At 43.6% G+C, this 23,275-nt stretch overlaps 20 non-coding genes across 20 annotated transcripts; all 20 read left to right on the top strand.

Annotated features, from left to right (window-relative positions):
• The first annotated feature begins 241 nt into the window (after positions 1–241).
• On the top strand, positions 242–360 carry LOC136741662 (5S ribosomal RNA). Its single transcript, XR_010814345.1, has one exon. It is a non-coding gene; the product is annotated as a 5S ribosomal RNA (ribosomal RNA).
• A 1,066-nt stretch (positions 361–1,426) lies between these two features.
• On the top strand, positions 1,427–1,545 carry LOC136741545 (5S ribosomal RNA). Its single transcript, XR_010814232.1, has one exon. It is a non-coding gene; the product is annotated as a 5S ribosomal RNA (ribosomal RNA).
• A 1,056-nt stretch (positions 1,546–2,601) lies between these two features.
• LOC136741385 (5S ribosomal RNA) lies at positions 2,602–2,720 on the top strand. Its single transcript, XR_010814079.1, has one exon. It is a non-coding gene; the product is annotated as a 5S ribosomal RNA (ribosomal RNA).
• Positions 2,721–3,776: 1,056 nt separating this feature from the next.
• On the top strand, positions 3,777–3,895 carry LOC136741459 (5S ribosomal RNA). Its single transcript, XR_010814151.1, has one exon. It is a non-coding gene; the product is annotated as a 5S ribosomal RNA (ribosomal RNA).
• Positions 3,896–4,951: 1,056 nt separating this feature from the next.
• Positions 4,952–5,070, top strand: LOC136741457 (5S ribosomal RNA). Its single transcript, XR_010814149.1, has one exon. It is a non-coding gene; the product is annotated as a 5S ribosomal RNA (ribosomal RNA).
• Positions 5,071–6,124: 1,054 nt separating this feature from the next.
• LOC136741430 (5S ribosomal RNA) lies at positions 6,125–6,243 on the top strand. Its single transcript, XR_010814123.1, has one exon. It is a non-coding gene; the product is annotated as a 5S ribosomal RNA (ribosomal RNA).
• A 1,055-nt stretch (positions 6,244–7,298) lies between these two features.
• LOC136741692 (5S ribosomal RNA) lies at positions 7,299–7,417 on the top strand. The gene has a single exon (XR_010814372.1). It is a non-coding gene; the product is annotated as a 5S ribosomal RNA (ribosomal RNA).
• A 1,066-nt stretch (positions 7,418–8,483) lies between these two features.
• LOC136741384 (5S ribosomal RNA) lies at positions 8,484–8,602 on the top strand. Its single transcript, XR_010814078.1, has one exon. It is a non-coding gene; the product is annotated as a 5S ribosomal RNA (ribosomal RNA).
• Positions 8,603–9,668: 1,066 nt separating this feature from the next.
• LOC136741604 (5S ribosomal RNA) lies at positions 9,669–9,787 on the top strand. Its single transcript, XR_010814289.1, has one exon. It is a non-coding gene; the product is annotated as a 5S ribosomal RNA (ribosomal RNA).
• A 1,066-nt stretch (positions 9,788–10,853) lies between these two features.
• Positions 10,854–10,972, top strand: LOC136741615 (5S ribosomal RNA). The gene has a single exon (XR_010814300.1). It is a non-coding gene; the product is annotated as a 5S ribosomal RNA (ribosomal RNA).
• Positions 10,973–12,028: 1,056 nt separating this feature from the next.
• LOC136741383 (5S ribosomal RNA) lies at positions 12,029–12,147 on the top strand. Its single transcript, XR_010814077.1, has one exon. It is a non-coding gene; the product is annotated as a 5S ribosomal RNA (ribosomal RNA).
• A 1,056-nt stretch (positions 12,148–13,203) lies between these two features.
• LOC136741382 (5S ribosomal RNA) lies at positions 13,204–13,322 on the top strand. The gene has a single exon (XR_010814076.1). It is a non-coding gene; the product is annotated as a 5S ribosomal RNA (ribosomal RNA).
• A 1,056-nt stretch (positions 13,323–14,378) lies between these two features.
• Positions 14,379–14,497, top strand: LOC136741380 (5S ribosomal RNA). The gene has a single exon (XR_010814075.1). It is a non-coding gene; the product is annotated as a 5S ribosomal RNA (ribosomal RNA).
• Positions 14,498–15,553: 1,056 nt separating this feature from the next.
• LOC136741379 (5S ribosomal RNA) lies at positions 15,554–15,672 on the top strand. Its single transcript, XR_010814074.1, has one exon. It is a non-coding gene; the product is annotated as a 5S ribosomal RNA (ribosomal RNA).
• A 1,056-nt stretch (positions 15,673–16,728) lies between these two features.
• LOC136741461 (5S ribosomal RNA) lies at positions 16,729–16,847 on the top strand. Its single transcript, XR_010814153.1, has one exon. It is a non-coding gene; the product is annotated as a 5S ribosomal RNA (ribosomal RNA).
• Positions 16,848–17,903: 1,056 nt separating this feature from the next.
• On the top strand, positions 17,904–18,022 carry LOC136741378 (5S ribosomal RNA). The gene has a single exon (XR_010814073.1). It is a non-coding gene; the product is annotated as a 5S ribosomal RNA (ribosomal RNA).
• Positions 18,023–19,078: 1,056 nt separating this feature from the next.
• LOC136741377 (5S ribosomal RNA) lies at positions 19,079–19,197 on the top strand. The gene has a single exon (XR_010814072.1). It is a non-coding gene; the product is annotated as a 5S ribosomal RNA (ribosomal RNA).
• A 1,056-nt stretch (positions 19,198–20,253) lies between these two features.
• On the top strand, positions 20,254–20,372 carry LOC136741375 (5S ribosomal RNA). Its single transcript, XR_010814070.1, has one exon. It is a non-coding gene; the product is annotated as a 5S ribosomal RNA (ribosomal RNA).
• A 1,066-nt stretch (positions 20,373–21,438) lies between these two features.
• On the top strand, positions 21,439–21,557 carry LOC136741645 (5S ribosomal RNA). The gene has a single exon (XR_010814329.1). It is a non-coding gene; the product is annotated as a 5S ribosomal RNA (ribosomal RNA).
• Positions 21,558–22,623: 1,066 nt separating this feature from the next.
• Positions 22,624–22,742, top strand: LOC136741374 (5S ribosomal RNA). Its single transcript, XR_010814069.1, has one exon. It is a non-coding gene; the product is annotated as a 5S ribosomal RNA (ribosomal RNA).
• The last annotated feature ends 533 nt before the right edge of the window (positions 22,743–23,275 follow it).

The raw sequence follows: 23,275 nt of genomic DNA, 5'->3' as shown, positions 1-23,275 counted from the left end.
CAGCTGTTTTATCAAGACAATGTGTTCGTTTTGTAATATATAGTTCCGGTCTGGTGTGGCACCCCAGCTAACGCACAACGTTGCCACAATGTTGCCACAACGTGGCGTGTTAGCAGGGACTGTCTGCGGCGCGCTGGTGTGTCCCGGGCTTTAGAGTAGAGAGACAGTTCAACTGTAAGTATGAACGGCAGAAACGGATATTGCCTTCCCTTTAAGTAGAGCGTCAGGGACAGCCTCCCTGGCTTACGGCCATACTAGCCTGAATACGCCCAATCTCGTCCGATCTCGGAAGCTAAGCAGGCTCGGGCCTGGTCAGTATTTGGATGGGAGACCGCCTGGGAATACCAGGTGCTGTAAGCTTTTGCATCTTTTACACACCAAAGGGCGACAAATCACAAGTTTTAACTTTGGATACACGCAATTTCATCATTATTTCAGATTTGACTTCCCCAAATACACAGGCATACAATAGATCTTGTTCTCCAACGTAAACGGTCCCTAGTAACTAGTGTACATTTGTAAATAAATTGAGCATCATGGCTAGAAGTGACTAAATTATGCCTAATCTTTCTCATCGAGAAATGACACAATTACAGCAACACAAAAAGGAACTCCACCGGACAAAGTTCAGTGCTCACAAGGAGCCTCATTCAACACACACGGTTCCATTCCCATTCATGCAAAGCACGAAAGTGTAAAACTTGGGAACATACTTGAGAGCAAAGATCACATTGAATCTCATTCAAGGCACGGATGTGAATGCAACGGGATGAAATTACTGAAATGATGCCTGCCCTCGAACTGTGATGATGGACTACCCGACTCGCCAATAATATTGGCTTCTGGTGTATTGAAATACAGGAGCTGCTGGATTTGTGTGTTTTCTTACCCCCTCACCATAGTTTGTCAAATGTTTAAACAACTGAACTTATATTCAAGGTTTGTTTCTCTTCATATGTTTTACTGGTTTACATTTGTCTCAGCAACCTGTTGAATGATTCTTCTGCTTTCAAAACAAAATGACAACAGGATGAATGCACACACTTGAAAATACAATACATGCAATGTTATGCATCATAGTGATGCAACCTCCTATCAGTTTCATACTGCATGTCAATTGAAATCCTTACTGAAATGCACACCTTCTCAAGATTGCGCTTGACTGGCATGTCAGGCACTCAATTACAGCTGTTTTATCAAGACAATGTGTTCGTTTTGTAATATATAGTTCCGGTCTGGTGTGGCACCCCAGCTAACGCACAACGTTGCCACAATGTTGCCACATCGTTTCGTGTTAGCAGGGACTGTCTGCGGCGCGCTGGTGTGTCCCGGGCTTTAGAGTAGAGAGACAGTTCAACTGTAAGTATGAACGGCAGAAACGGATATTGCCTTCCCTTTAAGTAGAGCGTCAGGGACAGCCTCCCTGGCTTACGGCCATACTAGCCTGAATACGCCCGATCTCGTCCGATCTCGGAAGCTAAGCAGGCTCGGGCCTGGTCAGTACTTGGATGGGAGACTGCCTGGGAATACCAGGTGCTGTAAGCTTTTGCATCTTTTACACACCAGAGGGCGACAAATCACGAGTTTTAACTTTGGATACACGCAATTTCATCATTATTTCAGATTTGACTTCCCCAAATACACAGGCATACAATAGATCTTGTTCTCCAACGTAAACGGTCCCTAGTAACTAGGGTACATTCGTAAATAAATTGAGCATCATGGCTAGAAGTGACTAAATGTTGCCTAATCTTTCTCATCGAGAAATGACACAATTACAGCAACACAAAAAGGAACTCCACCGGACAAAGTTCAGTGCTCACAAGGAGCCTCATTCAACACACACGGTTCCATTCCCATTCATGCAAAGCACGAAAGTGTAAAACTTGGGAACATACTTGAGAGCAAAGATCACATTCAATCTCATTCAAGGCACGGATGTGAATGCAACGGGATGAAATTACTGAAATGATGCCTGCCCTCGAACTGTGATGATGGACTACCCGACTCGCCAATAATATTGGGTTCTGGTGTATTGAAATACAGGAGCTGCTGGATTTGTGTGTTTTCTTACCCCCTCACCATAGTTTGTCAAATGTTTAAACAACTGAACTTATATTCAAGGTTTGTTTCTCTTCATATGTTTTACTGGTTTACATTTGTCTCAGCAACCTGTTGAATGATTCTTCTGCTTTCAAAACAAAATGACAACAGGATGAATGCACACACTTGAAAATACAAAACATGCAATGTTATGCATCATAGTGATGCAACCTCCTTTCAGTTTCATACTGCATGTCAATTGAAATCCTTACTGAAATGCACACCTTCTCAAGATTGCGCTTGACTGGCGTGTCAGGCATTCAATTACAGCTGTTTTATCAAGACAAATGTGTTCGTTTTGTAAAATATAGTTCCGGTCTGGTGTGGCACCCCAGCTAACGCACAACGTTGCCACAACGTGGCATATTAGCAGGGACTGTCTGCGGCGCGCTGGTGTGTCCCGGGCTTTAGAGTAGAGAGACAGTTCAACTGTAAGTATGAACGGCAGAAACGGATATTGCCATCCCTTTAAGTAGAGCGTCAGGGACAGCCTCCCTGGCTTACGGCCATACTAGCCTGAATACGCCCGATCTCGTCCGATCTCGGAAGCTAAGCAGGCTCGGGCCTGGTCAGTACTTGGATGGGAGACCGCCTGGGAATACCAGGTGCTGTAAGCTTTTGCATCTTTTACACACCAGAGCGCGACAAATCACGAGTTTTAACTTTGGATACACGCAATTTCATCATTATTTCAGATTTGACTTCCCCAAATACACAGGCATACAATAGATCTTGTTCTCCAACGTAAACGGTCCCTAGTAACTAGGGTACATTCGTAAATAAATTGAGCATCATGGCTAGAAGTGACTAAATGTTGCCTAATCTTTCTCATCGAGAAATGACACAATTACAGCAACACAAAAAGGAACTCCACCGGACAAAGATCAGTGCTCACAAGGAGCCTCATTCAACACACACGGTTCCATTCCCATTCATGCAAAGCACGAAAGTGTAAAACTTGGGAACATACTTGAGAGCAAAGATCACATTCAATCTCATTCAAGGCACGGATGTGAATGCAACGGGGTGAAATTACTGAAATGATGCCTGCCCTCGAACTGTGATGATGGACTACCCGACTCGCCAATAATATTGGGTTCTGGTGTATTGAAATACAGGAGCTGCTGGATTTGTGTGTTTTCTTACCCCCTCACCATAGTTTGTCAAATGTTTAAACAACTGAACTTATATTCAAGGTTTGTTTCTCTTCATATGTTTTACTGGTTTACATTTGTCTCAGCAACCTGTTGAATGATTCTTCTGCTTTCAAAACAAAATGACAACAGGATGAATGCACACACTTGAAAATATAATACATGCAATGTTATGCATCATAGTGATGCAACCTCCTTTCAGTTTCATACTGCATGTCAATTGAAATCCTTACTGAAATGCACACCTTCTCAAGATTGCGCTTGACTGGCGTGTCAGGCACTCAATTACAGCTGTTTTATCAAGACAAATGTGTTCGTTTTGTAAAATATAGTTCCGGTCTGGTGTGGCACCCCAGCTAACGCACAACGTTGCCACAACGTGGCATATTAGCAGGGACTGTCTGCGGCGCGCTGGTGTGTCCCGGGCTTTAGAGTAGAGAGACAGTTCAACTGTAAGTATGAACGGCAGAAACGGATATTGCCATCCCTTTAAGTAGAGCGTCAGGGACAGCCTCCCTGGCTTACGGCCATACTAGCCTGAATACGCCCGATCTCGTCCGATCTCGGAAGCTAAGCAGGCTCGGGCCTGGTCAGTACTTGAATGGGAGACCGCCTGGGAATACCAGGTGCTGTAAGCTTTTGCATCTTTTACACACCAGAGCGCGACAAATCACGAGTTTTAACTTTGGATACACGCAATTTCATCATTATTTCAGATTTGACTTCCCCAAATACACAGGCATACAATAGATCTTGTTCTCCAACGTAAACGGTCCCTAGTAACTAGGGTACATTCGTAAATAAATTGAGCATCATGGCTAGAAGTGACTAAATGTTGCCTAATCTTTCTCATCGAGAAATGACACAATTACAGCAACACAAAAAGGAACTCCACCGGACAAAGATCAGTGCTCACAAGGAGCCTCATTCAACACACACGGTTCCATTCCCATTCATGCAAAGCACGAAAGTGTAAAACTTGGGAACATACTTGAGAGCAAAGATCACATTCAATCTCATTCAAGGCACGGATGTGAATGCAACGGGGTGAAATTACTGAAATGATGCCTGCCCTCGAACTGTGATGATGGACTACCCGACTCGCCAATAATATTGGGTTCTGGTGTATTGAAATACAGGAGCTGCTGGATTTGTGTGTTTTCTTACCCCCTCACCATAGTTTGTCAAATGTTTAAACAACTGAACTTATATTCAAGGTTTGTTTCTCTTCATATGTTTTACTGGTTTACATTTGTCTCAGCAACCTGTTGAATGATTCTTCTGCTTTCAAAACAAAATGACAACAGGATGAATGCACACACTTGAAAATATAATACATGCAATGTTATGCATCATAGTGATGCAACCTCCTTTCAGTTTCATACTGCATGTCAATTGAAATCCTTACTGAAATGCACACCTTCTCAAGATTGCGCTTGACTGGCGTGTCAGGCACTCAATTACAGCTGTTTTATCAAGACAAATGTGTTCGTTTTGTAAAATATAGTTCCGGTCTGGTGTGGCACCCCAGCTAACGCACAACGTTGCCACAACGTGGCATATTAGCAGGGACTGTCTGCGGCGCGCTGGTGTGTCCCGGGCTTTAGAGTAGAGAGACAGTTCAACTGTAAGTATGAACGGCAGAAACGGATATTGCCATCCCTTTAAGTAGAGCGTCAGGGACAGCCTCCCTGGCTTACGGCCATACTAGCCTGAATACGCCCGATCTCGTCCGATCTCGGAAGCTAAGCAGGCTCGGGCCTGGTCAGTACTTGAATGGGAGACCGCCTGGGAATACCAGGTGCTGTAAGCTTTTGCATCTTTTACACACCAGAGCGCGACAAATCACGAGTTTTAACTTTGGATACACGCAATTTCATCATTATTTCAGATTTGACTTCCCCAAATACACAGGCATACAATAGATCTTGTTCTCCAACGTAAACGGTCCCTAGTAACTAGGGTACATTCGTAAATAAATTGAGCATCATGGCTAGAAGTGACTAAATGTTGCCTAATCTTTCTCATCGAGAAATGACACAATTACAGCAACACAAAAAGAACTCCACCGGACAAAGTTCAGTGCTCACAAGGAGCCTCATTCAACACACACGGTTCCATTCCCATTCATGCAAAGCACGAAAGTGTAAAACTTGGGAACATACTTGAGAGCAAAGATCACATTCAATCTCATTCAAGGCACGGATGTGAATGCAACGGGATGAAATTACTGAAATGATGCCTGCCCTCGAACTGTGATGATGGTCTACCCGACTCGCCAATAATATTGGCTTCTGGTGTATTGAAATACAGGAGCTGCTGGATTTGTGTCATTTCTTACCCCCTCACCATAGTTTGTCAAATGTTTAAACAACTGAACTTATATTGAAGGTTTGTTTCTCTTCATATGTTTTACTGGTTTACATTTGTCTCAGCAACCTGTTGAATGATTCTTCTGCTTTCAAAACAAAATGACAACAGGATGAATGCACACACTTGAAAATACAATACATGCAATGTTATGCATCATAGTGATGCAACCTCCTTTCAGTTTCATACTGCATGTCAATTGAAATCCTTACTGAAATGCACACCTTCTCAAGATTGCGCTTGACTGGCGTGTCAGGCACTCAATTACAGCTGTTTTATCAAGACAATGTGTTCGTTTTGTAAAATATAGTTCCGGTCTGGTGTGGCACCCCAGCTAACGCACAACGTTGCCACAACGTGGCGTGTTAGCAGGGACTGTCTGTGGCGCGCTGGTGTGTCCCGGGCTTTAGAGTAGAGAGACAGTTCAACTGTAAGTATGAATGGCAGAAACGGATATTGCCTTCCCTTTAAATATAGCGTCAGGGACAGCCTCCCTGGCTTACGGCCATACTAGCCTGAATACGCCCGATCTCGTCCGATCTCGGAAGCCAAGCAGGCTCGGGCCTGGTTAGTACTTGGATGGGAGACCGCCTGGGAATACCAGGTGCTGTAAGCTTTTGCACCTTTTACACACCAGAGGGCGACAAATCACGAGTTTTAACTTTGGATACACACAATTTCATCATTATTTCAGATTTTACTTCCCCAAATACACAGGCATACAATAGATCTTGTTCTCCAACGTAAACGGTCCCTAGTAACTAGGGTACATTCGTAAATAAATTGAGCATCATGGCTAGAAGTGACTAAATGTTGCCTAATCTTTCTCATCAAGAAATGACACAATTACAGCAACACAAAAAGGAACTCCACCGGACAAAGTTCAGTGCTCACAAGGAGCCTCATTCAACACACACGGTTCCATTCCCATTCATGCAAAGCACGAAAGTGTAAAACTTGGGAACGTACTTGAGAGCAAAGATCACATTCAATCTCATTCAAGGCACGGATGTGAATGCAACGGGATGAAATTACTGAAATGATGCCTGCCCTCGAACTGTGATGATGGACTACCCGACTCGCCAATAATATTGGGTTCTGGTGTATTGAAATACAGGAGCTGCTGGATTTGTGTGTTTTCTTACCGCCTCACCATAGTTTGTCAAATGTTTAAACAACTGAACTTATATTCAAGGTTTGTTTCTCTTCATATGTTTTACTGGTTTACATTTGTCTCAGCAACCTGTTGAATGATTCATCTGCTTTCAAAACAAAATGACAACAGGATGAATGCACACACTTGAAAATACACTACATGCAATGTTATGCATCATAGTGATGCAACCTCCTTTCAGTTTCATACTGCATGTCAATTGAAATCCTTACTGAAATGCACACCTTCTCAAGATTGCGCTTGACTGGCGTGTCAGGCACTCAATTACAGCTGTTTTATCAAGACAATGTGTTCGTTTTGTAAAATATAGTTCCGGTCTGGTGTGGCACCCCAGCTAACGCACAACGTTGCCACAACGTGGCGTGTTAGCAGGGACAGTCTGCGGCGCGCTGGTGTGTCCCGGGCTTTAGAGTAGAGAGACAGTTCAACTGTAAGTATGAACGGCAGAAACGGATATTGCCTTCCCTTTAAGTAGAGCGTCAGGAACAGCCTCCCTGGCTTATGGCCATTCTAGCCTGAATACGCCCGATCTCGTCCGATCTCGGAAGCCAAGCAGGCTCGGGCCTGGTCAGCACTTGGATGGGAGACCGCCTGGGAATACCAGGTGCTGTAAGCTTTTGCACCTTTTACACACCAGAGGGCGACAAATCACGAGTTTTAACTTTGGATACACACAATTTCATCATTATTTCAGATTTTACTTCCCCAAATACACAGGCATACAATAGATCTTGTTCTCCAACGTAAACGGTCCCTAGTAACTAGGGTACATTCGTAACTAAATTGAGCATCATGGCTAGAAGTGACTAAATGTTGCCTAATCTTTCTCATCGAGAAATGACACAATTACAGCAACACAAAAAGGAACTCCACCGGACAAAGTTCAGTGCTCACAAGGAGCCTCATTCAACACACACGGTTCCATTCCCATTCATGCAAAGCAAGAAAGTGTAAAACTTGGGAACATACTTGAGAGCAAAGATCACATTCAATCTCATTCAAGGCACGGATGTTAATGCAACGGGATGAAATTACTGAAATGATGCCTGCCCTCGAACTGTGATGATGGACTACCCGACTCGCCAATCATGTTGGGTTCTGGTGTATTGAAATACAGGAGCTGCTGGATTTGTATGTTTTCTTACCCCCTCACCATAGTTTGTCAAATGTTTAAACAACTGAACTTATATTCAAGGTTTGTTTCTCTTCATATGTTTTACTGGTTTACATTTGTCTCAGCAACCTGTTGAATGATTCTTCTGCTTTCAAAACAAAATGACAACAGGATGAATGCACACACTTGAAAATACAATACATGCAATGTTATGCATCATAGTGATGCAACCTCCTTTCAGTTTCATACTGCATGTCAATTGAAATCCTTACTGAAATGCACACCTTGTCAAGATTGCGCTTGACTGGCGTGTCAGGCACTCAATTACAGCTGTTTTATCAAGACAATGTGTTCGTTTTGTAATATATAGTTCCGGTCTGGTGTGGCACCCCAGCTAACGCACAACGTTGCCACAATGTTGCCACAACGTGGCGTGTTAGCAGGGACTGTCTGCGGCGCGCTGGTGTGTCCCGGGCTTTAGAGTAGAGAGACAGTTCAACTGTAAGTATGAACGGCAGAAACGGATATTGCCTTCCCTTTAAGTAGAGCGTCAGGGACAGCCTCCCTGGCTTACGGCCATACTAGCCTGAATACGCCCGATCTCGTCCGATCTCGGAAGCTAAGCAGGCTCGGGCCTGGTCAGTACTTGGATGGGAGACCGCCTGGGAATACCAGGTGCTGTAAGCTTTTGCATCTTTTACACACCAGAGGGCGACAAATCACGAGTTTTAACTTTGGATACACGCAATTTCATCATTATTTCAGATTTGACTTCCCCAAATACACAGGCATACAATAGATCTTGTTCTCCAACGTAATCGGTCCCTAGTAACTAGGGTACATTCGTAAATAAATTGAGCATCATGGCTAGAAGTGACTAAATGTTGCCTAATCTTTCTCATCGAGAAATGACACAATTACAGCAACACAAAAAGGAACTCCACCGGACAAAGTTCAGTGCTCACAAGGAGCCTCATTCAACACACACGGTTCCATTCCCATTCATGCAAAGCACGAAAGTGTAAAACTTGGGAACATACTTGAGAGCAAAGATCACATTCAATCTCATTCAAGGCACGGATGTGAATGCAACGGGATGAAATTACTGAAATGATGCCTGCCCTCGAACTGTGATGATGGACTACCCGACTCGCCAATAATATTGGGTTCTGGTGTATTGAAATACAGGAGCTGCTGGATTTGTGTGTTTTCTTACCCCCTCACCATAGTTTGTCAAATGTTTAAACAACTGAACTTATATTCAAGGTTTGTTTCTCTTCATATGTTTTACTGGTTTACATTTGTCTCAGCAACCTGTTGAATGATTCTTCTGCTTTCAAAACAAAATGACAACAGGATGAATGCAAACACTTGAAAATACAATACATGCAATGTTATGCATCATAGTGATGCAACCTCCTTTCAGTTTCATACTGCATGTCAATTGAAATCCTTACTGAAATGCACACCTTCTCAAGATTGCGCTTGACTGGCGTGTCAGGAACTCAATTACAGCTGTTTTATCAAGACAATGTGTTCGTTTTGTAATATATAGTTCCGGTCTGGTGTGGCACCCCAGCTAACGCACAACGTTGCCACAATGTTGCCACAACGTGGCGTGTTAGCAGGGACTGTCTGCGGCGCGCTGGTGTGTCCCGGGCTTTAGAGTAGAGAGACAGTTCAACTGTAAGTATGAACGGCAGAAACGGATATTGCCTTCCCTTTAAGTAGAGCGTCAGGGACAGCCTCCCTGGCTTACGGCCATACTAGCCTGAATACGCCCAATCTCGTCCGATCTCGGAAGCTAAGCAGGCTCGGGCCTGGTCAGTACTTGGATGGGAGACCGCCTGGGAATACCAGGTGCTGTAAGCTTTTGCATCTTTTACACACCAAAGGGCGACAAATCACAAGTTTTAACTTTGGATACACGCAATTTCATCATTATTTCAGATTTGACTTCCCCAAATACACAGGCATACAATAGATCTTGTTCTCCAACGTAAACGGTCCCTAGTAACTAGTGTACATTTGTAAATAAATTGAGCATCATGGCTAGAAGTGACTAAATGTTGCCTAATCTTTCTCATCGAGAAATGACACAATTACAGCAACACAAAAAGGAACTCCACCGGACAAAGTTCAGTGCTCACAAGGAGCCTCATTCAACACACACGGTTCCATTCCCATTCATGCAAAGCACGAAAGTGTAAAACTTGGGAACATACTTGAGAGCAAAGATCACATTGAATCTCATTCAAGGCACGGATGTGAATGCAACGGGATGAAATTACTGAAATGATGCCTGCCCTCGAACTGTGATGATGGACTACCCGACTCGCCAATAATATTGGCTTCTGGTGTATTGAAATACAGGAGCTGCTGGATTTGTGTGTTTTCTTACCCCCTCACCATAGTTTGTCAAATGTTTAAACAACTGAACTTATATTCAAGGTTTGTTTCTCTTCATATGTTTTACTGGTTTACATTTGTCTCAGCAACCTGTTGAATGATTCTTCTGCTTTCAAAACAAAATGACAACAGGATGAATGCACACACTTGAAAATACAATACATGCAATGTTATGCATCATAGTGATGCAACCTCCTTTCAGTTTCATACTGCATGTCAATTGAAATCCTTACTGAAATGCACACCTTCTCAAGATTGCGCTTGACTGGCGTGTCAGGCACTCAATTACAGCTGTTTTATCAAGACAATGTGTTCGTTTTGTAATATATAGTTCCGGTCTGGTGTGGCACCCCAGCTAACGCACAACGTTGCCACAATGTTGCCACAACGTTTCGTGTTAGCAGGGACTGTCTGCGGCGCGCTGGTGTGTCCCGGGCTTTAGAGTAGAGAGACAGTTCAACTGTAAGTATGAACGGCAGAAACGGATATTGCCTTCCCTTTAAGTAGAGCGTCAGGGACAGCCTCCCTGGCTTACGGCCATACTAGCCTGAATACGCCCGATCTCGTCCGATCTCGGAAGCTAAGCAGGCTCGGGCCTTGTCAGTACTTGGATGGGAGACCGCCTGGGAATACCAGGTGCTGTAAGCTTTTGCATCTTTTACACACCAAAGGGCGACAAATCACAAGTTTTAACTTTGGATACACGCAATTTCATCATTATTTCAGATTTGACTTCCCCAAATACACAGGCATTCAATAGATCTTGTTCTCCAACGTAAACGGTCCCTAGTAACTATTGTACATTTGTAAATAAATTGAGCATCATGGCTAGAAGTGACTAAATGTTGCCTAATCTTTCTCATCGAGAAATGACACAATTACAGCAACACAAAAAGGAACTCCACCGGACAAAGTTCAGTGCTCACAAGGAGCCTCATTCAACACACACGGTTCCATTCCCATTCATGCAAAGCACGAAAGTGTAAAACTTGGGAACATACTTGAGAGCAAAGATCACATTGAATCTCATTCAAGGCACGGATGTGAATGCAACGGGATGAAATTACTGAAATGATGCCTGCCCTCGAACTGTGATGATGGACTACCCGACTCGCCAATAATATTGGGTTCTGGTGTATTGAAATACAGGAGCTGCTGGATTTGTGTGTTTTCTTACCCCCTCACCATAGTTTGTCAAATGTTTAAACAACTGAACTTATATTCAAGGTTTGTTTCTCTTCATATGTTTTACTGGTTTACATTTGTCTCAGCAACCTGTTGAATGATTCTTCTGCTTTCAAAACAAAATGACAACAGGATGAATGCACACACTTGAAAATACAAAACATGCAATGTTATGCATCATAGTGATGCAACCTCCTTTCAGTTTCATACTGCATGTCAATTGAAATCCTTACTGAAATGCACACCTTCTCAAGATTGCGCTTGACTGGCGTGTCAGGCACTCAATTACAGCTGTTTTATCAAGACAAATGTGTTCGTTTTGTAAAATATAGTTCCGGTCTGGTGTGGCACCCCAGCTAACGCACAACGTTGCCACAACGTGGCATATTAGCAGGGACTGTCTGCGGCGCGCTGGTGTGTCCCGGGCTTTAGAGTAGAGAGACAGTTCAACTGTAAGTATGAACGGCAGAAACGGATATTGCCATCCCTTTAAGTAGAGCGTCAGGGACAGCCTCCCTGGCTTACGGCCATACTAGCCTGAATACGCCCGATCTCGTCCGATCTCGGAAGCTAAGCAGGCTCGGGCCTGGTCAGTACTTGGATGGGAGACCGCCTGGGAATACCAGGTGCTGTAAGCTTTTGCATCTTTTACACACCAGAGCGCGACAAATCACGAGTTTTAACTTTGGATACACGCAATTTCATCATTATTTCAGATTTGACTTCCCCAAATACACAGGCATACAATAGATCTTGTTCTCCAACGTAAACGGTCCCTAGTAACTAGGGTACATTCGTAAATAAATTGAGCATCATGGCTAGAAGTGACTAAATGTTGCCTAATCTTTCTCATCGAGAAATGACACAATTACAGCAACACAAAAAGGAACTCCACCGGACAAAGATCAGTGCTCACAAGGAGCCTCATTCAACACACACGGTTCCATTCCCATTCATGCAAAGCACGAAAGTGTAAAACTTGGGAACATACTTGAGAGCAAAGATCACATTCAATCTCATTCAAGGCACGGATGTGAATGCAACGGGGTGAAATTACTGAAATGATGCCTGCCCTCGAACTGTGATGATGGACTACCCGACTCGCCAATAATATTGGGTTCTGGTGTATTGAAATACAGGAGCTGCTGGATTTGTGTGTTTTCTTACCCCCTCACCATAGTTTGTCAAATGTTTAAACAACTGAACTTATATTCAAGGTTTTTTTCTCTTCATATGTTTTACTGGTTTACATTTGTCTCAGCAACCTGTTGAATGATTCTTCTGCTTTCAAAACAAAATGACAACAGGATGAATGCACACACTTGAAAATACAATACATGCAATGTTATGCATCATAGTGATGCAACCTCCTTTCAGTTTCATACTGCATGTCAATTGAAATCCTTACTGAAATGCACACCTTCTCAAGATTGCGCTTGACTGGCGTGTCAGGCACTCAATTACAGCTGTTTTATCAAGACAAATGTGTTCGTTTTGTAAAATATAGTTCCGGTCTGGTGTGGCACCCCAGCTAACGCACAACGTTGCCACAACGTGGCATATTAGCAGGGACTGTCTGCGGCGCGCTGGTGTGTCCCGGGCTTTAGAGTAGAGAGACAGTTCAACTGTAAGTATGAACGGCAGAAACGGATATTGCCATCCCTTTAAGTAGAGCGTCAGGGACAGCCTCCCTGGCTTACGGCCATACTAGCCTGAATACGCCCGATCTCGTCCGATCTCGGAAGCTAAGCAGGCTCGGGCCTGGTCAGTACTTGGATGGGAGACCGCCTGGGAATACCAGGTGCTGTAAGCTTTTGCATCTTTTACACACCAAAGGGCGACAAATCACGAGTTTTAACTTTGGATACACGCAATTTCATCATTATTTCAGATTTGACTTCCCCAAATACACAGGCATACAATAGATCTTGTTCTCCAACGTAAACGGTCCCTAGTAACTAGGGTACATTCGTAAATAAATTGAGCATCATGGCTAGAAGTGACTAAATGTTGCCTAATCTTTCTCATCGAGAAATGACACAATTACAGCAACACAAAAAGGAACTCCACCGGACAAAGATCAGTGCTCACAAGGAGCCTCATTCAACACACACGGTTCCATTCCCATTCATGCAAAGCACGAAAGTGTAAAACTTGGGAACATACTTGAGAGCAAAGATCACATTCAATCTCATTCAAGGCACGGATGTGAATGCAACGGGGTGAAATTACTGAAATGATGCCTGCCCTCGAACTGTGATGATGGACTACCCGACTCGCCAATAATATTGGGTTCTGGTGTATTGAAATACAGGAGCTGCTGGATTTGTGTGTTTTCTTACCCCCTCACCATAGTTTGTCAAATGTTTAAACAACTGAACTTATATTCAAGGTTTGTTTCTCTTCATATGTTTTACTGGTTTACATTTGTCTCAGCAACCTGTTGAATGATTCTTCTGCTTTCAAAACAAAATGACAACAGGATGAATGCACACACTTGAAAATACAATACATGCAATGTTATGCATCATAGTGATGCAACCTCCTTTCAGTTTCATACTGCATGTCAATTGAAATCCTTACTGAAATGCACACCTTCTCAAGATTGCGCTTGACTGGCGTGTCAGGCACTCAATTACAGCTGTTTTATCAAGACAAATGTGTTCGTTTTGTAAAATATAGTTCCGGTCTGGTGTGGCACCCCAGCTAACGCACAACGTTGCCACAACGTGGCATATTAGCAGGGACTGTCTGCGGCGCGCTGGTGTGTCCCGGGCTTTAGAGTAGAGAGACAGTTCAACTGTAAGTATGAACGGCAGAAACGGATATTGCCATCCCTTTAAGTAGAGCGTCAGGGACATCCTCCCTGGCTTACGGCCATACTAGCCTGAATACGCCCGATCTCGTCCGATCTCGGAAGCTAAGCAGGCTCGGGCCTGGTCAGTACTTGGATGGGAGACCGCCTGGGAATACCAGGTGCTGTAAGCTTTTGCATCTTTTACACACCAAAGGGCGACAAATCACGAGTTTTAACTTTGGATACACGCAATTTCATCATTATTTCAGATTTGACTTCCCCAAATACACAGGCATACAATAGATCTTGTTCTCCAACGTAAACGGTCCCTAGTAACTAGGGTACATTCGTAAATAAATTGAGCATCATGGCTAGAAGTGACTAAATGTTGCCTAATCTTTCTCATCGAGAAATGACACAATTACAGCAACACAAAAAGGAACTCCACCGGACAAAGATCAGTGCTCACAAGGAGCCTCATTCAACACACACGGTTCCATTCCCATTCATGCAAAGCACGAAAGTGTAAAACTTGGGAACATACTTGAGAGCAAAGATCACATTCAATCTCATTCAAGGCACGGATGTGAATGCAACGGGGTGAAATTACTGAAATGATGCCTGCCCTCGAACTGTGATGATGGACTACCCGACTCGCCAATAATATTGGGTTCTGGTGTATTGAAATACAGGAGCTGCTGGATTTGTGTGTTTTCTTACCCCCTCACCATAGTTTGTCAAATGTTTAAACAACTGAACTTATATTCAAGGTTTGTTTCTCTTCATATGTTTTACTGGTTTACATTTGTCTCAGCAACCTGTTGAATGATTCTTCTGCTTTCAAAACAAAATGACAACAGGATGAATGCACACACTTGAAAATACAATACATGCAATGTTATGCATCATAGTGATGCAACCTCCTTTCAGTTTCATACTGCATGTCAATTGAAATCCTTACTGAAATGCACACCTTCTCAAGATTGCGCTTGACTGGCGTGTCAGGCACTCAATTACAGCTGTTTTATCAAGACAAATGTGTTCGTTTTGTAAAATATAGTTCCGGTCTGGTGTGGCACCCCAGCTAACGCACAACGTTGCCACAACGTGGCATATTAGCAGGGACTGTCTGCGGCGCGCTGGTGTGTCCCGGGCTTTAGAGTAGAGAGACAGTTCAACTGTAAGTATGAACGGCAGAAACGGATATTGCCATCCCTTTAAGTAGAGCGTCAGGGACACCCTCCCTGGCTTACGGCCATACTAGCCTGAATACGCCCGATCTCGTCCGATCTCGGAAGCTAAGCAGGCTCGGGCCTGGTCAGTACTTGGATGGGAGACCGCCTGGGAATACCAGGTGCTGTAAGCTTTTGCATCTTTTACACACCAGAGCGCGACAAATCACGAGTTTTAACTTTGGATACACGCAATTTCATCATTATTTCAGATTTGACTTCCCCAAATACACAGGCATACAATAGATCTTGTTCTCCAACGTAAACGGTCCCTAGTAACTAGGGTACATTCGTAAATAAATTGAGCATCATGGCTAGAAGTGACTAAATGTTGCCTAATCTTTCTCATCGAGAAATGACACAATTACAGCAACACAAAAAGGAACTCCACCGGACAAAGATCAGTGCTCACAAGGAGCCTCATTCAACACACACGGTTCCATTCCCATTCATGCAAAGCACGAAAGTGTAAAACTTGGGAACATACTTGAGAGCAAAGATCACATTGAATCTCATTCAAGGCACGGATGTGAATGCAACGGGATGAAATTACTGAAATGATGCCTGCCCTCGAACTGTGATGATGGACTACCCGACTCGCCAATAATATTGGGTTCTGGTGTATTGAAATACAGGAGCTGCTGGATTTGTGTGTTTTCTTACCCCCTCACCATAGTTTGTCAAATGTTTAAACAACTGAACTTATATTCAAGGTTTGTTTCTCTTCATATGTTTTACTGGTTTACATTTGTCTCAGCAACCTGTTGAATGATTCTTCTGCTTTCAAAACAAAATGACAACAGGATGAATGCACACACTTGAAAATACAATACATGCAATGTTATGCATCATAGTGATGCAACCTCCTTTCAGTTTCATACTGCATGTCAATTGAAATCCTTACTGAAATGCACACCTTCTCAAGATTGCGCTTGACTGGCGTGTCAGGCACTCAATTACAGCTGTTTTATCAAGACAAATGTGTTCGTTTTGTAAAATATAGTTCCGGTCTGGTGTGGCACCCCAGCTAACGCACAACGTTGCCACAACGTGGCATATTAGCAGGGACTGTCTGCGGCGCGCTGGTGTGTCCCGGGCTTTAGAGTAGAGAGACAGTTCAACTGTAAGTATGAACGGCAGAAACGGATATTGCCATCCCTTTAAGTAGAGCGTCAGGGACAGCCTCCCTGGCTTACGGCCATACTAGTCTGAATACGCCCGATCTCGTCCGATCTCGGAAGCTAAGCAGGCTCGGGCCTGGTCAGTACTTGGATGGGAGACCGCCTGGGAATACCAGGTGCTGTAAGCTTTTGCATCTTTTACACACCAGAGCGCGACAAATCACGAGTTTTAACTTTGGATACACGCAATTTCATCATTATTTCAGATTTGACTTCCCCAAATACACAGGCATACAATAGATCTTGTTCTCCAACGTAAACGGTCCCTAGTAACTAGGGTACATTCGTAAATAAATTGAGCATCATGGCTAGAAGTGACTAAATGTTGCCTAATCTTTCTCATCGAGAAATGACACAATTACAGCAACACAAAAAGGAACTCCACCGGACAAAGATCAGTGCTCACAAGGAGCCTCATTCAACACACACGGTTCCATTCCCATTCATGCAAAGCACGAAAGTGTAAAACTTGGGAACATACTTGAGAGCAAAGATCACATTCAATCTCATTCAAGGCACGGATGTGAATGCAACGGGGTGAAATTACTGAAATGATGCCTGCCCTCGAACTGTGATGATGGACTACCCGACTCGCCAATAATATTGGGTTCTGGTGTATTGAAATACAGGAGCTGCTGGATTTGTGTGTTTTCTTACCCCCTCACCATAGTTTGTCAAATGTTTAAACAACTGAACTTATATTCAAGGTTTGTTTCTCTTCATATGTTTTACTGGTTTACATTTGTCTCAGCAACCTGTTGAATGATTCTTCTGCTTTCAAAACAAAATGACAACAGGATGAATGCACACACTTGAAAATACAATACATGCAATGTTATGCATCATAGTGATGCAACCTCCTTTCAGTTTCATACTGCATGTCAATTGAAATCCTTACTGAAATGCACACCTTCTCAAGATTGCGCTTGACTGGCGTGTCAGGCACTCAATTACAGCTGTTTTATCAAGACAAATGTGTTCGTTTTGTAAAATATAGTTCCGGTCTGGTGTGGCACCCCAGCTAACGCACAACGTTGCCACAACGTGGCATATTAGCAGGGACTGTCTGCGGCGCGCTGGTGTGTCCCGGGCTTTAGAGTAGAGAGACAGTTCAACTGTAAGTATGAACGGCAGAAACGGATATTGCCATCCCTTTAAGTAGAGCGTCAGGGACAGCCTCCCTGGCTTACGGCCATACTAGCCTGAATACGCCCGATCTCGTCCGATCTCGGAAGCTAAGCAGGCTCGGGCCTGGTCAGTACTTGGATGGGAGACCGCCTGGGAATACCAGGTGCTGTAAGCTTTTGCATCTTTTACACACCAGAGCGCGACAAATCACGAGTTTTAACTTTGGATACACGCAATTTCATCATTATTTCAGATTTGACTTCCCCAAATACACAGGCATACAATAGATCTTGTTCTCCAACGTAAACGGTCCCTAGTAACTAGGGTACATTCGTAAATAAATTGAGCATCATGGCTAGAAGTGACTAAATGTTGCCTAATCTTTCTCATCGAGAAATGACACAATTACAGCAACACAAAAAGGAACTCCACCGGACAAAGATCAGTGCTCACAAGGAGCCTCATTCAACACACACGGTTCCATTCCCATTCATGCAAAGCACGAAAGTGTAAAACTTGGGAACATACTTGAGAGCAAAGATCACATTCAATCTCATTCAAGGCACGGATGTGAATGCAACGGGATGAAATTACTGAAATGATGCCTGCCCTCGAACTGTGATGATGGACTACCCGACTCGCCAATAATATTGGGTTCTGGTGTATTGAAATACAGGAGCTGCTGGATTTGTGTGTTTTCTTACCCCCTCACCATAGTTTGTCAAATGTTTAAACAACTGAACTTATATTCAAGGTTTGTTTCTCTTCATATGTTTTACTGGTTTACATTTGTCTCAGCAACCTGTTGAATGATTCTTCTGCTTTCAAAACAAAATGACAACAGGATGAATGCACACACTTGAAAATACAATACATGCAATGTTATGCATCATAGTGATGCAACCTCCTTTCAGTTTCATACTGCATGTCAATTGAAATCCTTACTGAAATGCACACCTTCTCAAGATTGCGCTTGACTGGCGTGTCAGGCACTCAATTACAGCTGTTTTATCAAGACAAATGTGTTCGTTTTGTAAAATATAGTTCCGGTCTGGTGTGGCACCCCAGCTAACGCACAACGTTGCCACAACGTGGCATATTAGCAGGGACTGTCTGCGGCGCGCTGGTGTGTCCCGGGCTTTAGAGTAGAGAGACAGTTCAACTGTAAGTATGAACGGCAGAAACGGATATTGCCATCCCTTTAAGTAGAGCGTCAGGGACAGCCTCCCTGGCTTACGGCCATACTAGCCTGAATACGCCCGATCTCGTCCGATCTCGGAAGCTAAGCAGGCTCGGGCCTGGTCAGTACTTGGATGGGAGACCGCCTGGGAATACCAGGTGCTGTAAGCTTTTGCATCTTTTACACACCAGAGCGCGACAAATCACGAGTTTTAACTTTGGATACACGCAATTTCATCATTATTTCAGATTTGACTTCCCCAAATACACAGGCATACAATAGATCTTGTTCTCCAACGTAAACGGTCCCTAGTAACTAGGGTACATTCGTAAATAAATTGAGCATCATGGCTAGAAGTGACTAAATGTTGCCTAATCTTTCTCATCGAGAAATGACACAATTACAGCAACACAAAAAGGAACTCCACCGGACAAAGATCAGTGCTCACAAGGAGCCTCATTCAACACACACGGTTCCATTCCCATTCATGCAAAGCACGAAAGTGTAAAACTTGGGAACATACTTGAGAGCAAAGATCACATTGAATCTCATTCAAGGCACGGATGTGAATGCAACGGGATGAAATTACTGAAATGATGCCTGCCCTCGAACTGTGATGATGGACTACCCGACTCGCCAATAATATTGGGTTCTGGTGTATTGAAATACAGGAGCTGCTGGATTTGTGTGTTTTCTTACCCCCTCACCATAGTTTGTCAAATGTTTAAACAACTGAACTTATATTCAAGGTTTGTTTCTCTTCATATGTTTTACTGGTTTACATTTGTCTCAGCAACCTGTTGAATGATTCTTCTGCTTTCAAAACAAAATGACAACAGGATGAATGCACACACTTGAAAATACAATACATGCAATGTTATGCATCATAGTGATGCAACCTCCTTTCAGTTTCATACTGCATGTCAATTGAAATCCTTACTGAAATGCACACCTTCTCAAGATTGCGCTTGACTGGCGTGTCAGGCACTCAATTACAGCTGTTTTATCAAGACAAATGTGTTCGTTTTGTAAAATATAGTTCCGGTCTGGTGTGGCACCCCAGCTAACGCACAACGTTGCCACAACGTGGCATATTAGCAGGGACTGTCTGCGGCGCGCTGGTGTGTCCCGGGCTTTAGAGTAGAGAGACAGTTCAACTGTAAGTATGAACGGCAGAAACGGATATTGCCATCCCTTTAAGTAGAGCGTCAGGGACAGCCTCCCTGGCTTACGGCCATACTAGCCTGAATACGCCCGATCTCGTCCGATCTCGGAAGCTAAGCAGGCTCGGGCCTGGTCAGTACTTGGATGGGAGACCGCCTGGGAATACCAGGTGCTGTAAGCTTTTGCATCTTTTACACACCAGAGCGCGACAAATCACGAGTTTTAACTTTGGATACACGCAATTTCATCATTATTTCAGATTTGACTTCCCCAAATACACAGGCATACAATAGATCTTGTTCTCCAACGTAAACGGTCCCTAGTAACTAGGGTACATTCGTAAATAAATTGAGCATCATGGCTAGAAGTGACTAAATGTTGCCTAATCTTTCTCATCGAGAAATGACACAATTACAGCAACACAAAAAGGAACTCCACCGGACAAAGATCAGTGCTCACAAGGAGCCTCATTCAACACACACGGTTCCATTCCCATTCATGCAAAGCACGAAAGTGTAAAACTTGGGAACATACTTGAGAGCAAAGATCACATTCAATCTCATTCAAGGCACGGATGTGAATGCAACGGGATGAAATTACTGAAATGATGCCTGCCCTCGAACTGTGATGATGGACTACCCGACTCGCCAATAATATTGGGTTCTGGTGTATTGAAATACAGGAGCTGCTGGATTTGTGTGTTTTCTTACCCCCTCACCATAGTTTGTCAAATGTTTAAACAACTGAACTTATATTCAAGGTTTGTTTCTCTTCATATGTTTTACTGGTTTACATTTGTCTCAGCAACCTGTTGAATGATTCTTCTGCTTTCAAAACAAAATGACAAAAGGATGAATGCACACACTTGAAAATACAATACATGCAATGTTATGCATCATAGTGATGCAACCTCCTTTCAGTTTCATACTGCATGTCAATTGAAATCCTTACTGAAATGCACACCTTCTCAAGATTGCGCTTGACTGGCGTGTCAGGCACTCAATTACAGCTGTTTTATCAAGACAATGTGTTCGTTTTGTAATATATAGTTCCGGTCTGGTGTGGCACCCCAGCTAACGCACAACGTTGCCACAATGTTGCCACAACGTGGCGTGTTAGCAGGGACTGTCTGCGGCGCGCTGGTGTGTCCCGGGCTTTAGAGTAGAGAGACAGTTCAACTGTAAGTATGAACGGCAGAAACGGATATTGCCTTCCCTTTAAGTAGAGCGTCAGGGACAGCCTCCCTGGCTTACGGCCATACTAGCCTGAATACGCCCGATCTCGTCCGATCTCGGAAGCTAAGGAGGCTTGGGCCTGGTCAGTACTTGTATGGGAGACCACCTGGGAATACCAGGTGCTGTAAGCTTTTGCATCTTTTACACACCAGAGGGCGACAAATCACGAGTTTTAACTTTGGATACACGCAATTTCATCATTATTTCAGATTTGACTTCCCCAAATACACAGGCATACAATAGATCTTGTTCTCCAACGTAAACGGTCCCTAGTAACTAGGGTACATTCGTAAATAAATTGAGCATCATGGCTAGAAGTGACTAAATGTTGCCTAATCTTTCTCATCGAGAAATGACACAATTACAGCAACACAAAAAGGAACTCCACCGGACAAAGTTCAGTGCTCACAAGGAGCCTCATTCAACACACACGGTTCCATTCCCATTCATGCAAAGCACGAAAGTGTAAAACTTGGGAACATACTTGAGAGCAAAGATCACATTCAATCTCATTCAAGGCACGGATGTGAATGCAACGGGATGAAATTACTGAAATGATGCCTGCCCTCGAACTGTGATGATGGACTACCCGACTCGCCAATAATGTTGGGTTCTGGTGTATTGAAATACAGGAGCTGCTGGATTTGTATGTTTTCTTACCCCCTCACCATAGTTTGTCAAATGTTTAAACAACTGAACTTATATTCAAGGTTTGTTTCTCTTCATATGTTTTACTGGTTTACATTTGTCTCAGCAACCTGTTGAATGATTCTTCTGCTTTCAAAACAAAATGACAACAGGATGAATGCACACACTTGAAAATACAATACATGCAATGTTATGCATCATAGTGATGCAACCTCCTTTCAGTTTCATACTGCATGTCAATTGAAATCCTTACTGAAATGCACACCTTCTCAAGATTGCGCTTGACTGGCGTGTCAGGCACTCAATTACAGCTGTTTTATCAAGACAATGTGTTCGTTTTGTAATATATAGTTCCGGTCTGGTGTGGCACCCCAGCTAACGCACAACGTTGCCACAATGTTGCCACAACGTGGCGTGTTAGCAGGGACTGTCTGCGGCGCGCTGGTGTGTCCCGGGCTTTAGAGTAGAGAGACAGTTCAACTGTAAGTATGAACGGCAGAAACGGATATTGCCTTCCCTTTAAGTAGAGCGTCAGGGACAGCCTCCCTGGCTTACGGCCATACTAGCCTGAATACGCCCGATCTCGTCCGATCTCGGAAGCTAAGCAGGCTCGGGCCTGGTCAGTACTTGGATGGGAGACCGCCTGGGAATACCAGGTGCTGTAAGCTTTTGCATCTTTTACACACCAGAGGGCGACAAATCACGAGTTTTAACTTTGGATACACGCAATTTCATCATTATTTCAGATTTGACTTCCCCAAATACACAGGCATACAATAGATCTTGTTCTCCAACGTAAACGGTCCCTAGTAACTAGGGTACATTCGTAAATAAATTGAGCATCATGGCTAGAAGTGACTAAATGTTGCCTAATCTTTCTCATCGAGAAATGACACAATTACAGCAACACAAAAAGGAACTCCACCGGACAAAGTTCAGTGCTCACAAGGAGCCTCATTCAACACACACGGTTCCATTCCCATTCATGCAAAGCACGAAAGTGTAAAACTTGGGAACATACTTGAGAGCAAAGATCACATTCAATCTCATTCAAGGCACGGATGTGAATGCAACGGGATGAAATTACTGAAATGATGCCTGCCCTCGAACTGTGATGATGGACTACCCGACTCGCCAATAATATTGGGTTCTGGTGTATTGAAATACAGGAGCTGCTGGATTTGTGTGTTTTCTTACCCCC

This window comes from Amia ocellicauda, unplaced genomic scaffold, assembly GCF_036373705.1.
Source record: "Amia ocellicauda isolate fAmiCal2 unplaced genomic scaffold, fAmiCal2.hap1 HAP1_SCAFFOLD_68, whole genome shotgun sequence".
NCBI lineage: Eukaryota > Metazoa > Chordata > Actinopteri > Amiiformes > Amiidae > Amia > Amia ocellicauda.
The sequence above is the reverse complement of the archived record's forward strand: the minus strand, read 5'-3'. Positions and strand labels throughout refer to the sequence as shown.